Source organism: Carassius carassius, chromosome 16 (genome assembly GCF_963082965.1).
Source record: "Carassius carassius chromosome 16, fCarCar2.1, whole genome shotgun sequence".
Taxonomy (NCBI): Eukaryota; Metazoa; Chordata; class Actinopteri; order Cypriniformes; family Cyprinidae; genus Carassius; species Carassius carassius.
In genome coordinates, this window is record NC_081770.1 from 25,305,891 (window position 1) to 25,323,157 (window position 17,267).

Below are 17,267 nucleotides of genomic sequence, written 5' to 3' on the forward strand. Positions count from 1 at the left end.
GTGTCGCCATAGTAACACCTCGCCTTAGTGACTGTAAAACATCATACAATGACATCATGTGACGCCTTTGGAAACTAGATAAGACACAACTATGAATTAAACAACCAGACAGAGCATTAAATACACATATTATATTGCATTGTTTCTATATAATATAAAGCACAGTAGAACAGTGATATAATACAGGGCTGGGCAGCTTCGTTGTCCTGAAGAATTCAGCTCCAAACCTAATCAAACACACCTAAACCAGCTCATCAAGGTCTTCAGGATCTTCAAGATCAGTAGAAAGCTCCAGGCAGGTGTGTTTGAGCAGGGTTGGAGCTGAACTCTGCAGGACCAAAGCGGCCCAGCCCTGCTCTATTACATTCAATACTAAATGCATGCCCGGTATTTGCTGGATAAATAATTAAACCGAAGACTAAGATTAACATGGCAAAAACAAACACAAACATTTATTTGACTGTTGTGTTACCAGGATTTAATAAATCAGATCAAGCAGTAATGTTCTTGCTAAAATAGTCTGTAGTTGCTGAACTATTTTACTAATAAAATCACCAGATCCGAACTGACATCATGGTTGTTGTGTGTGTGTGTGTGTGTGTGTTTGTAAGGGAGAGAGTGTAGGAGAAAGAGTATGTGCACTCCATATACAATAAAAGGTTATTTTGTGGCAAAAACATGAAAATAATTTGTCCTATTTAATTTATCCTGTCGTTTACGATATTTATTTGCTTGGCCAGTGTTGTTGTGTATTTTAGTTCTTTTGCTGTTTAAGTCTGTAAGTTCGTGGTGAGTTTCCCTGGAAATAATTGCCCTCCTTAGAACATTCGTCAGCCAGTCATTCAGTCATTCAACAGCCCCGTGTGATATAATCCATGTTCAATCAGGACCACTTCCATCAAGTATATTTATGACAATTATAATTGCATACAGTTAGTGTTGGTGGTATGGTAATGTTCTGGGCAACAATCCACACGCCGCGGGGAGAGCAGCAAGACAAACCCCCCTGGGGTACAGAACAGAACCATTATAAGCATATATAATTACAATTCACAATTACATGAGTTGTAAACAAAATGTCATAGAGACTGCTTCCAATGAAGACACTGTAAAGAAAGAACAAGTTAGATCGGATCACAGGTTCGGTTGGTGGAGCTGGGGTTGGAGGAGGGAGTTAATTGCAAGCAGCAATGCGATGGAAGAGACACTGAATAATGGGAATTTAAATAGACCGCAGGTGATAGGTGTCAAGACTGGATTGGTACACGTCAGGAACAACTGACTGTCAGCTGATGCAAGCGTGACTAACGTGGCCTGACTGAACTAACGCGATGCTCGATTTTCATGTATTAACAATGTCCAGAAGTTTGTTTGTTAAGGCTAGTTTAAAGTTTAGCTAGTTTAAGCAGGTGAGGACCAAAATAAACCAGACCAAATGCCAATACGAGCACAAAACTATGCGAGGTGTTTTTGTATGGATCACAGCAGTTTCAGTGTGACTTGAAAACTGAAAATATCATAAAAATACCTAATGATCATGGTGCCCAGATTTCATTAATATAAATTGAACACATTTGAAAGTATTGTTAAATGTCACCTTTTTCGAAATTTTTAAGGTTTCTAACGGAAGTCATTGTAGACAATAAATGACATGTTCAACTTCTGGTGAATAACAAACTACAGCAAATTCTTCTTCTATTTTGTTCACTTTTGTATTTCCACACCTTTTCTTTCATGTCCTTAGCTGTTGTATGATACACCAGGAGTTCAGGAATTGGCTGTTCAGCAGGTTCCTGAAGATGTTTCTGGTTATAGTTTCTGTTCACTGGAACTACAGCAACTTTACACACAGATCCTACTAGTTTAAATAAAGCAGATTTGGCTCAAAACAACCCAGGCTGAATGCAAATGAGAGAACACAAATTCTATCAGGTCTTTTTTTCACGGATCACGGAAGTTTCAAAGTGAAATGTGCAGGAAGTGTGATGTGTTTTGTATAAACAGAATTTTATTTTAAAAACAAACTCTATGAGCATGGTGGACTGATGTTATTAATATGTAAATATATATCATGACTTACATGCCTCACTTTTCACATTTCTCAGTAGTGGAAGTCATAATAAATGTGTATGGTTAATATTTGGTTTCATGAGGTTTTTAAAGAAGGCGTTTGTTCATATCTCATTTGCCTGGTTTTAAACTAAATTTTATTCCTAAAACATGGTGAAATTTTTGTTTATTATTTTTCTGTCTGTCATCAGAATGAGTAGAGAGATAGTACGGATATCATTAAAATAGTCCATGTGAAATCAGTGCTTCAACAGTAATGTTATTGAAAGAAAACCAAAATAATTTATTTATTCAACAATTTCTTCTCTTCCATGACTGTCTTTGACACTTGTTCATGATAGTACCATGATGCATCTGTGTGATTTATTGGTATATCATTTTATGCTTCTTAATATTGAAACTGCACAGCATTTATCAAATCTGATATATTAATTTCTTGTAACACATCATTCATATTAATTATGTTGATGTACACTAGGCTTTTTTGATTTGAGTCGGTCTCCGGGGCTCTTTGTAATAATGTAATAATGAAACTAAATAGACAAGTGTGCTAAAGAGTTCAGTCTGATTTCAACAAAGTAAAAGGAAACACAAAATCAAATCTATATCCCTATGAACAAAGATTAATGAAATTTGAATAGCAAATTCATGATCAGGTTTTATGTTTGACCCTTTTGTTTCTCTCTTTCAGTTTCTTTGCAAGTCAAACTGAGGACGTCACTGAAGATCTGCTTTCTCCTCATGTTCAGCTGATGATAAGACTAACACTTGAAAAATGCTGTAAAGTGAGAATGTGTTTCTTAGTTTGTGAGACATGCACTAACAAGCACAGCACTGTGTTTACATGAAGTATGACAGAAGCCAAGAATATTTCTGAGTAAATATGACAGGATCTGTTACATTTGTCTTCATTGTTCAGTGGTTTAATTTAAGTGTTAAATGTCATGATAAAGTGTTTATAGGCTTAAATGTAAAAAAAAATTGTTCTCTGTTGTAGGTTTAGGGAGTGACCGTGATTGAACAGTGATCTTTCTTAACAAATGAAGCTGAGTGTGTGTGTGTGTGTGTGTGTGTGTGTGTGTGTGTGTGTGTGTGTGTGTGTGTGTGAGAGAGAGAGAGAGAGAGATCTTGTAGACATCTTACAGCGAGCACTGAACCAAAGAGGGAATTTTGTTGGGATTGGGAATTAATTTTAATTCATTATTCATATCAGAATCTTTTCTCAGAAATCATTATGATTCTGTGACTTCTCTGAATCTTCTTCATCAGTTTGACTGTAGAAGAGAGAAGATTCACACGATCTGTCAAGAAAGTGCTTCAACAAAACTGTTTTAGCAAACTAAAAAGGAAATGATAAGAGATTGAAATTAATAAACTATAATTGCCCTGTACTGTATGTTAATATTATTGAAATTTCAAATAAAGGAACAGCTGAAACTAAATCCTCTGCTGCCCTCTGCAGGTCATTTATGTTCATATTTAGTTCAGAAATAAGTTACAAATCATCTCACATGTACTCATGATGACAGGTTGCACGTTGTTCAGTTAGAGAGAAGCTGTTTGAGACCTAAACATCCTTTCACAATGTTATTAATGTCATTTCATTTGTCCTTTGAAATAAAGATTACATGAATACATATTTAAATTAACTAGAACCGTGAGCCACAGACGGTGTCATTGTTTTCTTTCTCCACTCACCAAGAACAAGTTCAGAAAAGTCAAGCCATACTGATAAACACTTCATACACAGATCAGGTGTGAATATTTAACAACAGTTTTGACAGCTGCAGTTTATTAATTGTTGGACATTCAAAGCATTACAAACTTGTGTGAATGGGCTTTACATTTAGTGAAACACTAAATGTGTAAATATACAGTAGACAAAACAGACAAACTGCTGTTTCTATTTGAGTTTCAGACAACTGTGAGAACTGAGATACATAAAGGTAGTGGAGAAACACTTCACTCTGTTCAAGGTTAAACCTCCAGTCTAGACAAAGGTGACAGAAACTGTTTATCATTGGCTGTTAAATGCCCAAGTGACCAACCAGTGGAACACATTTATGGTTTTGGCTTGAGCTTCAGTTAAACCACAGTCTGTGTAGTTACACTGTGTAGATTTCTGCTAAATACAAAAACTATATAACAAATATTTATTGTTATATAAGAATATCCTGAAATTCAGGGACAAAATACAAGTCCCAAATAAACAAAAAAAAACTTTGTGTTTGCCACACCAGCATCAGGCTTCATTCATGTGTTCATTAAGGGTTTTCTTCACCGGGGTTGAGGATGTGACCTACTTAAACTCTGTTCATATATATTTACTTAAACTCTGTTCATATATATTTACTTAAATTCTGTTCATATATATTAACTTAAACGCTGTTCATATATATTAACTTAAACGCTGTTCATATATATTAACTTAAACTCTGTTCATATAAATTTACTTAAACTCTGTTCATATATATTTACTTAAACTCTGTTCATATATATTAACTTAAACTCTGTTCATATATATTAACTTAAACTCTGTTCATATATATTAACTTAAACTCTGTTCAATTATATTTACTTAAACTCTGTTCATATATATTAACTTAAACTGTTCATATATATTAACTTAAACTCTGTTCATATATATTAACTTAAACTCTGTTCATATATATTAACTTAAACTCTGTTCATATATATTAACTTAAACTCTGTTCATATATATTAACTTAAACTCTGTTCATATAAAGTTACTTAAACTCTGTTCATATATATTTACTTAAACTCTGTTCATATATATTAACTTAAACTCTGTTCATATATATTTACTTAAACTCTGTTCATATATATTTACTTAAACTCTGTTCATATATATTAACTTAAACTCTGTTCATATATATTAACTTAAACTCTGTTCATATATATTTACTTAAACTGTTCATATATATTAACTTAAACTCTGTTCATATATATATATATATATATATATACTTAAATTGTTCATGTATATTAACTTAAACTTTGTTCATATATATTAACTTAAACTCTGTTCATCTATATTTACTTAAACTCTGTTCATCTATATTAACTTAAACTCTGTTCATATATTAAACTCTGTTCATATATATTAACTTAAACTCTGTTCATATATATTTACTTAAACTCTGTTCATATATATTAACTTAAACTCTGTTCATATATATGAACTTAAACGCCGTTCATATATATTTACTTAAACTGTTCATATATATTAACTTTAACTCTGTTCATATATATTAACTTAAACCGTGTTTATATACATTAACTTAAACTCTTTTCATATATATTTACTTAAACTGTATATATATATATATTAACTTCAACTCTGTTCATATATATTTAGTTAAACGCTGTTCATATATATTAACTTAAACTCTGTTTATATACATTAACTTAAACTCTGTTCATATATATTTACTTAAACTCTGTTCATATATATTTACTTAAACTGTTCATATATATATTTAGTTAAACGCTGTTCATATATATTAACTTAAACTCTGTTCATATATATTTACTTAAATGCTGTTCTGTTAAAAGATACAAGTACACAGCATTGGTTAAATGTAACAGTATGCAAAATTAAATAGATAAATAAATAGTCATGAATGTGTAATTTTTTATCTCTGATTACTGAAAGAAAATATTTTTAAAAAGTTTTTGGCATATCACATGAAATCTTACTCTTTTTTTATTTTATTTTATTTTATTTTTTTATTTCATGTCTCATAATTTTCCTTCTACTAAATCACAATCTACTGTAGCAGGTTTTTACAGAAATCCAACCCATTGAACATGAAAGAGTCATTATAACATTATAACAGAAACACATGCCAGGACAAATTCTGACTGAAACAAATCAAGAAATACACATCAACACGGCAAGATTAAGTGAGGTTTAATAATGTAAGGACCATTTACCAAAAAAACATAATTAAACAAAAATAATTTAGCCTTAAAGACCTTAAAATGTGCCCATATAGAAACTGACTTTACATTACAATTGGTACAGTTTGTTTGGTTCTTATGGTTGATATATAACTTTTGTTTGCAGATCATCATTATGAATGTGTTTTTCCATCCGTTCTGTTTTTCCAGCAGCAGAAACTAAGAAAGTAACAGAGAACTTAGATTAGAAATTTACTAACAGGTATCATACATCATTTTTGCCTCCAATGGTAAAAAAACATATAGTTTAGGTCAAAAGTTTGTGTCCCCCTATATATATATATATATATATATATATATATATATATAGGCACAATAAGAGAAATGTACACATCTCCATTCTGTTTAAAAGTTTTCACCCCCTGGCTCTTAATGCATGTTTTTTTTCTTCTTCTGGAGAATCAGTGACTGTTTGAATCTTCTGTAATAATGACATGAGCCCCTCAGCTGTCCTCAGTGTGAAAACATTGATCTCAAATTATTCAGTCATTGTTCGAAAAGGTTCAAATACACAAAAATGCTGGAAAATCTCAATTCAAATTTCAAGATAAACCAGGTACTCATGAACAATTATCAAAAAAAAAAACAACATGGCTCAGGCAACAACACAGTATTAAGAATCAAGTGTATGTAAACTTCTGAATGGTGCCATTTTTATAAAAAACTGTTTAACTTTTATTTTCTCTTGTGGACTATGTAAACATCTTTTATGTGAAATATTTTATTCAGGTCACTACAAAATAAATGATAAGATCCATTTTGTATGATCCCCCTTATTTTGGTAAAATAATTAACATTTTGCAGATTCTGAAATGGGGATGTAAACTTTTGACCTCAACTGTATAAAGTATGGAGACAAAATGTATAAATAATTAAATGAATAAACAACCAAATAAAGGCTTCACCTTAAGAGAACAGCATTATATTAATATTAATATTAATATTAATATGTTTATTTTTATTTTTTATTTTAAATTTGATACTATTGAGAACAATAAAAATAATTACTCACCAGTCAACAGAATGAGCAGAAGTCCATTCATCAGAGCAGATATGATGATGATAATCTGATATTGTGTTTGATTCTGATTAATAAACTCATAAACTGTTTGATTGTGACACTCAGTTAGTTGAGCTGATTCTGTAAAGAAAGAGTTCAGTCTGTTACTGTCAGTCTCTTACTGAAGCACATTCATCTCTGGAATGAGAGAGAACTATGACGAAGTGTATAAAAAATAATAAATAACAAATAATGAAAAGTATATAATCACAATAATTAATGAGTAAATGAACTCACCGGTGAAGTATATTCTGGTGCTGTTGCTGAGTTTTGGAGGTGTTTCTGTGTTCATACAGTAATAAACTCCTAATTCATCAGCAGTCACATTATTAATAACCAGACCATGTTTAAACTGCACTGAATATTTCTTTCTGAAATTATTATTCAAGTGAAATGGTGATGTTGTAGCTGACATTGATCGTAGAATGACTGTTGGAGGATCTGCTGCTTTCAGTAAAATCCAATAAACCTCAGTTTCATCAAGATCACAGTTTATGATCACATTTGATCCCAGATCAGTTAATAGATCTGACACTGCACACTGACAACAGATTAATACATCTGTAAGATAAACAATAAACAATAAAAAGATAAGCATTATAGATAAAGATGAACCATTACAGCAATAAACATTATAGCAGTGAAACATGACAATTATTGTTCCAGGTTTATAAATCCTCTCAATATATTAATATGTAATAAACTCACAGAACTGCAGCTGAATGATCTTCATGTTGTTGCTGTGAATAAAACACACTTTCTCATCCACACAGCAGTTAAAATGACATCAGTTCAGCTCTGAAGCAAAGCAGGAAGAAAGAAAACCATATCAGAGGAAGTCAAGTTTGCTCGCACCACACACTTTTTACTACACCATCATCTATTTGTTTATATATTTTTTGTAATGAAACATCACCATTATTACATGAACTTTTTAATTTTTCTAATCTTTGATATGACTGACAGATGTGAACACAAAGCTTTAGGCTTGACTCAGAAACTTTGAGGCAAATGTGTTGAAACTGAACTCTGGAGGATGTTTACTCTCAAGGAGCACGACTGGACCTCCTGTGTGTGTGTGTGTGTGTGTGTGTGTGTGTGTGTGTGTGTGTGTGTGTGTGTGTGTGTGTGTGTGTGTGTGTGTGTGAAAACATGCACAATAGGCTACTGTATGTTAACAAAGTATGATAGAAGTCAATAATCTTATTGAATGAATAGACTCATTTTCAGTGTTCAGTAGTTTAACTGTTAAATATTATAAACGTGTTAAATGTGTTTGTGAAGTGTTTATAGTCTTAAATGTCTCTTCAGTTTGGTGACTGATCTGTGAGCAGTGAGGAGGTGTTGTGGGTCTAGAGATCCTCTAGTGGAGTAGTTTGATGTAGGTTTAGGTCGGGACAGTGATTGAAGGAGGGTGAGTTAGTTGTGCTCTCTAAACAAATGACTTCTATTTAAATTTAGTTGATAATCCCTGTTAACATCACCTATAAACCTCACTGTATGAGTAGATAACAAATCAAACACAAAGTAATGAAGAGCAAATCTTAAAATTATTTCATAATGCTGTTTTCAAAAAGTGCCTTAACTACAGAGTAAATGAAATCATATTAGATATCATGTAATAAACTCAGCAGAACTGAAGCTGTGTGAGTCTGGTGTTGTTGTTGTGGCTTAAATACTTCAGTATTGATTCATCTGACTTCTGTTTTACAAAGCGTTGCAAGATCAAAACATACAGATAACTCCATTTTACTTTACTTTAACAACACAAAGCTTTAACATCATTGCACTAAAACAGACAGTAATTCTGAACTATCATGAGTGACCTGCAGAGGAGTTATTTCTGTTATTTTTGTTTATTTATTTAAAATGCAGCATGCAGAAATGTTATTTTAACTGTGATTATATCATATATTAGTCATAGTCTGTATCTTATTATTTATCTTTAGGTTTGCTGAAATAGTTTTGTTGAAGCGTCTCAGTGGAAGCAGCTCTTGTCAGACGAGAACTGTAGTTCAAATATAAATGAACAATATTATTAAATGTGTTTCATTTTTATTTTGAAAACCTGATGTCATTAATAAATCGTATATTTTTTTAAAATAAACCTGAACTTACTTCCGGTGTGAGACACTCAGGGTCACTGTTTTTTCCACTACCCTCCACCACAAAACTTTCCAATGAAGGTAAATATTTAACAATAGCTTTAAAAGCTTATTAACTAAATAAAACATGCATGAATGAAATGTGTAGATATAGTCTTCTGCAGGCTACAGAAAATAAAGCAGACATACAGCAATGCTGCTTTTTACTATTTGAGTTTAGATAACTGTGAGAGCTGCTAGACACTGGTCCTCAGTTAAACCTCGACTCTAGACAAAGGTGACAGACCCTGTTTGGCGTTGACCAAACAAACATATTTATGGTTTTGGTTAGAGCTTCAGTTGAGTTTAACCACACTGTGTAGCCTAGTTACACTGTGTAGATATTTGCTGAATACAAAACTAACAGATATATATTTACCCAAAAACAACTATTAATGAGTGCAACAGCAGCATAAGAGAGGACCTGACCTCACTCTGTTCTTCACACTGTTGAAAATACAAGGACACAACCTAAAGAAATTCTAACAATATAACAAAATTGAATAAATAGAAATGAACATGTCACTGTATTTATATCTCTATTACAAACACAACAATTTACCAATTATTTTTGTAGCCATAACTTAAAAAATATGTGCCCATCGACTTACTGGAGTAAGAAGTGTGATAATTATTATCCCAAATACTCAATAATGTACACCATAAAAATAAAATGTAAAAATATGTTCTTGACTTAAACACAACACTTTAATAACATGTTATGTAATCACACAGCTGTTGTTTGCTTGCAGATTATGTTCCACATTAATGAACTGAAAGAGAAACAATGAAAACAATATTATCATTCAGCTTCAGTTGATTTAAATTAATCCAGACAATAAAGCTGCAATATTTTGTTTGGATAGTTTGTATCCTCAATAATTAAAACTTACTGTAATGACATGTAGCTATAAATACATTAATATATTTCTTTACATTTACCTCATTGTGCCTACAATTGGTTTGGATCTTGAAGCTGATATGTAACTTTTGTCTGCAGATCATCATTATGAATGTGTTTTTCCAACCAAGCTGTTTTTCCAGCAGCAGAAACTATTGAAACAGAAATGTATTTAATAATGGTTACCTTATTTTTTAAAATTGTATATATATGAAGACACACTCAAAAGGCCAAATTAAAAACTTCTCCTACAGAGAACTGCATTATATTGATGTTTTTACACTAATGCGTATATCATTTGATAATTTCAGAACAATAATAATAATAACTCACAGATCAGCAAAATGATCAGAAGTCCATTCATCAGAGCAGATATGATTATGATAATCTGATATTGTGTTTGATTCTGATCAATGCAGTCGACCGCTGTATGATTGTGACACTCAGTTAGTTGAGTTGAGTCTGTAAAGAAAGTGTGATATGAAATTAATATATTAATATATATATATATATATATATATATATATATATATATATATATATATTAATATATTAAATTTAATTATATATATATATATAACATCTCTGTGTGGAGCAACCACTGAGAGGATTATTCTAATTTTCCAAGGTGTTTAATAATCTGAAGTAGTAAATATCACATAATGAACAAATAAACATAGTGATAATCAATATGTATTGCTGATTTAATGAACAAATGAACTCACCGGTGAAGTATATTCTGGTGCTGTTGCTGAGTTTTGGAGGTGTTTCTGTGTTCATACAGTAATAAACTCCTAATTCATCAGCAGTCACATTATTAATAACCAGACCATGTTTAAACTGCACTGAATATTTCTTTCTGAATGATTTATTAGGGTAAAAAGGTGAAAAGGTTGAGAATGTTCGTAGAATGACTGTTGGAGGATCTGCTGCTTTCAGTAAAATCCAATAAACCTCAGTTTCATTAAGATCACAGTTTATGATCACATTTGATCCCAGATCAGTTAATAGATCTGACACTGCACACTGACAACAGATTAATACATCTAAAAAAAAAAAAAAAAAATACATACATTATATATATATATATATAACAATTAATTGTGAAGCATGAAACAATTTATGACTGTTTCTGAAATTATGTAAATGTATTAATATATTGTAATGAACTCACAGAACTGAAGAAGAATGATCTTCATGTTGTTCTCATCATTAAAACACTCCAGAATTAAATCTTCCTTCTACACCGCAGTTATTGAATAACTGCAGCTCTGAAGCAAAGACAGAAAAAAACCTTCAACATCAAACAGAGGAAGTCAAAGACAAACTCACTCTGACCACATTATTTTTTCAACATTTAATGCCCATCACCAACATCACTCGGTCAAACAGCATTCTGCAACAAATATACATATATGAATAAATACTTTTTTGATATTCTAGATTACTTTATGTCGTAAAGTAGACTGGATACATTAAAATTGAACACAATGCTTCAACAAATGATGATCCTGAAGCGCCCCACTATTGTCCTACTGTTAAATCTGTGGTGAGAAATGGAACTGCAGCGCGCTCTAGTGAGGGACACTGGGACAGATTCGAGACTGGTCTGTTTATTATCACACCTCACTTCAGATCAGTCCGCTTCAGCCATGTGTTTATAAGTCTGCTTCTGGTCTGGAACCAGTATTTTAATTAAAGAAAATATTAATAATTTAGCCTTTTTATGTGTTTGTTGTATGTGTTTGAGAATAGACATGACTTCTTTTCCTCCCTGGAATTTATCAACCACTTTTAGTGTTCCAACATAACATTTGGGGGTCAATAAATACTGTATTAAAGCAATACTAAGATTGCGTTACATGCACACATGCCAATGTCGTGTGTGCATCAACATCAGAGCGCCACCTACAGGCTGATTATTGCAAAGACAATAAACCCCTGCCCAAAAGTCTTCTGCATGTGTTCATTGATAGATATGGTTTGAAAATTTACAGGTACATCAACAGAGTTTCAATACGTTTGAATAAAAGGCGAAATAGCAGTTTTCCTATGCTGAACATCTTTTTTTTCATGGCCACTACTGTATAAGATGCATGCCAGAAAAAGGTGTTTACTGAACTCAAATTTAACATTTTCAGACAGCTGAATGTCTTGCTAAAAGCATGGTGGGTGGTAAAAATGAGATTATAATGTGTCCGTATTATTATCCATATAATATTACTGGTGTATCTCAATAAATTATAATGTCGTGGAAAAGTTCATTTATTTCAGTAAGTCAACTCAAATTGTGAAACTTGTGTATTAAATAAATTCAGTACACACAGAAGTAGGTTAAGTCTTTGGTTCTTTTAATTGTGATGATTTTGGCTCAGATTTAACAAAAATCCACCAAACTCAAGAGCGGACAAATTTCACAATGTTTGTCATATGCATTCTTTTACAGAATGAGGTTTTAAAACACTGAAAAAGGAAGTTTGTCAGTATGTTGCTTCCTGGACTATATTCTGGATTCTATAACTTAAGTGTTTGTTCTTTATGTTGTTTACAATTTTTTTATAAATGTTGTATTCTTTACTGATTACTGTATATTTTTCTAAAGATTAAAACTGTAACTTGCGTGACAGGGTGAAGAAGCACATGACACGAGGATCAAGGTGAGTTCCCCAAAGGGTGGATTTTATTAACCAACGTGAGGGGTTTCCGGTGCTCGGCCCTCTCTCTCTCTCTCTCTCTCTCTCTCTCTCTCTCTCTCTCTCTCTCATTGCTGTGTGGGTCCTCTCTGATTGTGAGTTTTAGAGTGTTCTCAACGCAATACTTAATAATTATTTCTAGTCTCGCTGTAACAGATCCAGCCATCCCACCTGCATCAGACACTAAAACTCCACCTTCCCGTTCAAGCTCACCCAAGTATTGATTCCTTGCACCTGCCTCTGCCCAATTAAGAGATGCTTATAAACCCACACTCACAGACACCGAACATATGGTCTTGACTATTTCTTATGTTTAAAACTTGCCCGACTTCTGGTTTCCTTAAATAAAGTCCTGTAAACATTCATCTTGTTTCCTGTACTTCAATGGTTTGTGACACTGTCACTGCAACATAATGCATTGACGGCTGTTACGACCACAGCCATAACACACGAGAGAACATAGACAACACAGCTCATACAATAGGGAATTTATTAACAAAAGATAGACAGAACAATAGGAAAATTAAGGGGGGTAGGACACGACAATAAGGCACACAGAGCCGCCACCAAACACCTCGCCCGCCGCACAGATCTGGGACAATGCCAGAGGACAAACAGATCAAATATTAAAACAACAAATCACAAATACATGAATATGTAACTACGGCATTATGTTGGTTAAATATTGTGGGGTGTCAAAGCCAAGACTTTCATGTACTTCGCTCAATGAGATTTTGGAACACTGAAAAAGCAACTTTTTCTTTGCTAATGGACAAACGAGTGCGTGCTGCATGGACATTTTTATACCACAAGTGTTTGTTTTTCATTTTGTTTACCATTTTAAACATTTTGTTTACTTCATTAAATTTTTCAGATGATGCTAACCCTGAATCAACAAACAGAACTAACAAATATTGCTACAAGTGTGATTGCATCATATAATAATTGCTGACAATAGTGTTCATTGTCTGGTTGACTATGTCTTGACTATGACTATGTCTATGAAAATTTCTGTCATATGCTGATAAGCTACTACTAAATATTGTAGAAACTTAATTTTCTGTAACTTATTTTTCTTCTGTAAAGTTGCTTTGCAATGATTTGTATCGTAAAAAAGTTCTATACAAATAAACTTGAATTGAATGAACGTTGGAGGATCTGCTGTTTTCAGATTTTCATCAAGATCACAGTTTATGATCACATTTGATCTCAGATCAGTTAATAGATCTGACACTGCACACTGACAACAGATTAATACATCTATTAAAAACAAAACAAAACATAAACATGATTCAAACTGCAGCATTAAAACTGTGAACCTATAAAACAAAACAATTCATGACAAAGCACATGTAAATCCACATATCATAAACTCACAGAGCTGAAGCTGAAGGATCTTCATGTTTGTTGCAGTGAATAAAACAGATTAAAATAATGAAGTATCTCACATCAAAGTCAAGTTTGCTCTGACCACCATGTACACACTTTTGTGTAACACCTAATAGCCAAGACCAACTTGGTTAATTAGTCAAATATATATATATGTATATATATATATACACACACATTTATATAGACCATTTTATATAAGTGATGTGTTTACTGTATTTTACTACAAATACAAAATTAAAATTATTAATTTTATTATAAATTATAAATTTTAGTTACTGTACTAAAACCATGTGATGTGTTACTGTGCTTTAACTACAAAGACCACAAATCACATGAAAACTACTATGATTTTGTGGTAAAATCATGGTAAGTCTTGTGTTACTGTAAACACAGTAATTATAGTAAAAGTAGGTAAGTGTTATGGTTACTGTGCCATACAAATTGTGTGCAGTAAAAACACTGTTACTGTGGTAAAAGCATGGTAAGTGTTGTGGTTATTGTGCTTTACCTACAAATACACAGTAAAACTGATACTATGGTAAAAATGTGGTAAGTGTTGTTGTTCACTAGGCATTAACTAATAAGATAGAGCTACAGCACTGTCACATTCGTTTAGTGGCATTCGCTACAGATTTGTAAAGAAAACGTCAAACTGCACTTAGCTCATAGAGTCATGGATGTTAGCAAGACAAGTGAACTATATTTGCCTTTTGGATAATTAGCTGTAAGTTTGAGGCACAGGTAGCTTAGTCTTTTGTTCATCAGCACTCACTTCCACAGCAAGACAAACACAACTGGAAAGAGAGGAAGGGCTTCACTTCTGCGGCTCTCTGTCTGTCTGTGATGTGCCTATCAATGTGTACTACACTGCTGTGCTGCAGAGAAAGGCATTGGAACTTATAAACCCGACCTGATATTTAGATTTTTTATTTGTTTGACAAAGAAAGCTGTGTGCAGAAAAATGCAGACGTATATACATATATTCATTTATAAAAAATAAATAAATAAAAAAAGCCTCCCCAAGAAAAAAAGGGCACTTTCTCTTGAAGAAGAAAAAGGGCAGGTGTTCAAGCCCCCTTTGATGTATGTGTGCACGCGCCTGATCTTTAAACATATTAAATATTAGGTTAACCCGCCTCAATAATCAATACTAGCAACTAGTCCCCATTACCCCCTGGCCCCACTTACCTAATAAAGTCAAACAAATTGCACCAACAAATGATTGTTATGATCTCATTATTTTAATAAATTGAAAAAAAAAAAAAATGCCTGAAAAAAAGCAGATTACTCTACTCTTTCTTGATCGCCTTTAATTATTTCTATAGACCATTTTATAACATAACATATAACAACCATGTAAATATTTAATGTGTTTATTTTACAGATGTTCTTAGTTATTTATATTTCTACAGAGATCAGCTTAAGATATAACTGTCAAACATACATTTGTGGGATTATTAATTGTCTGAGGCAATTGTGGCCAATGTGTGGCTTTTGTCTGTAATTCAGATCTGGGCCACCACAGGAACATCATTCTTTATAGCAGAGGGAAAACTGCTTGTGCAGATTGTAATTGGGACAGAACAAAATGCTATGTGGATGGGAGATACGGTTTTAAAATAAACTAATCTTTCACATAATGAACTAACTGAACCCAATACAACCGTTTCTGAATTATATTCACCATTGTGTATGTACTTAAGGTACAGTGTCCAAGTGACTAGATATCTAACTGATTGGAACGAGAAAATAAATTATGGGATTAGAATCCCGCCTAATGTATTGCAGTCACAGATCGAAAAATAATAAGCATAAATAAAATATTTAAAAACACGTGTAAAATAATAACGCACAAAACCGAAAAACAAATGCAATTTTTTTTTTAAATAACAGCGCAGTCATGGATTGCAGAAAACTGAAACATGAATTAAAAATTTTCCAAATCGCAAACAAAATCAGGTTTCCTGCTCATGTTATTTTTTTGTGTGTGCTTGTGGTCTTTTCCTGCTCTTGTTTCCACGTTCTGCGCTTGCGTTTCTAAAAGTTGCAGTTTGAGTCTCATGTAAATCAGGGCAGGCTTCAGCGTCACCATTGGCCCACAAGTTCTAGATTGACTCCCTATCCAATCAGCTCAAGGGGGAATTGGCGTCACTCCAATGCGACTCGTGGCTGCTGTGGCATGTGTGTGAAGATGGATGCGTCAGCAGGAAAATCCCGACGATCTCAGGTAATTAGCCATAAATATTTTGTTAGTGGGTGACAGAAACATTCCCTTTGTGTATTATGATTTTCTGCAAGCGTTATGTAGTCCAAGTAGGCCGATATCTAGCCTGTTAACACGTGTCTTGTTAGTTTGGTTTAGTTACCAATACTTTATATTTTAGGCAGTTGGGCTGCATGATAAATCACACGCAATATTTCATTTATCTTGTCAGTCAAGCCGGTTGTGTAATCAGCGGTAAATCTCCATCACCTGCGTACTTTCACGTGGAGCAGCATTAGGCGCGTTCGACTTGAAGCAGCTGCACAGAATGATCACTGTATGACATTAAAGTACCGCGCGAGCGATAAGAGAGCACACGGATCCAATGCATTTGGATTGCTCGCGGTACTTTGGAAAATTTTGAATTCATGTTTCAGTTTTCTGCAATAGAATTTTAAATGCGTTTACATGTTTGATTTACGCTTATTATTTTTCGATCCATGACTGCGCTGTTTGTTATTTTTAAAAAAAATTGCATTTGTTTTTCTGTTTTGTGCGTTATTATTTTACACAAGTTTTTAAATAATTTTATTTATGCTTATTTTTCCATCTATGATTGCAATACATTTGGCGGGATTCTAATCCCATAATAAGTAAATATTTTACCTTCACAGCCTCTGGAGGGCAGCAGAGGACAATAGCATTTTGTCCTCTGCTTACCTTAGTAAGGACAGCCATGTTGCCACTAGACGGAGGTAGGCCTGTGTGACCAGGGTCTCGAAGGGACAGACAGCGGTTGGAGTAACCCTGCTGGGGGTCG

General features: G+C 33.0%; 1 long non-coding RNA gene across 1 annotated transcript; it reads right to left on the reverse strand.

Moving 5' to 3' along the window:
- Window positions 1-9,871: 9,871 nt before the first annotated feature.
- LOC132159171 (uncharacterized) lies at window positions 9,872-11,034 on the reverse strand. Its single transcript, XR_009437814.1, has 4 exons — window positions 10,885-11,034; window positions 10,493-10,621; window positions 10,201-10,311; window positions 9,872-10,031 (listed from the first exon to the last, which is right to left on the reverse strand). It is a non-coding gene; the product is annotated as an uncharacterized LOC132159171 (long non-coding RNA).
- Window positions 11,035-17,267: the final 6,233 nt, after the last annotated feature.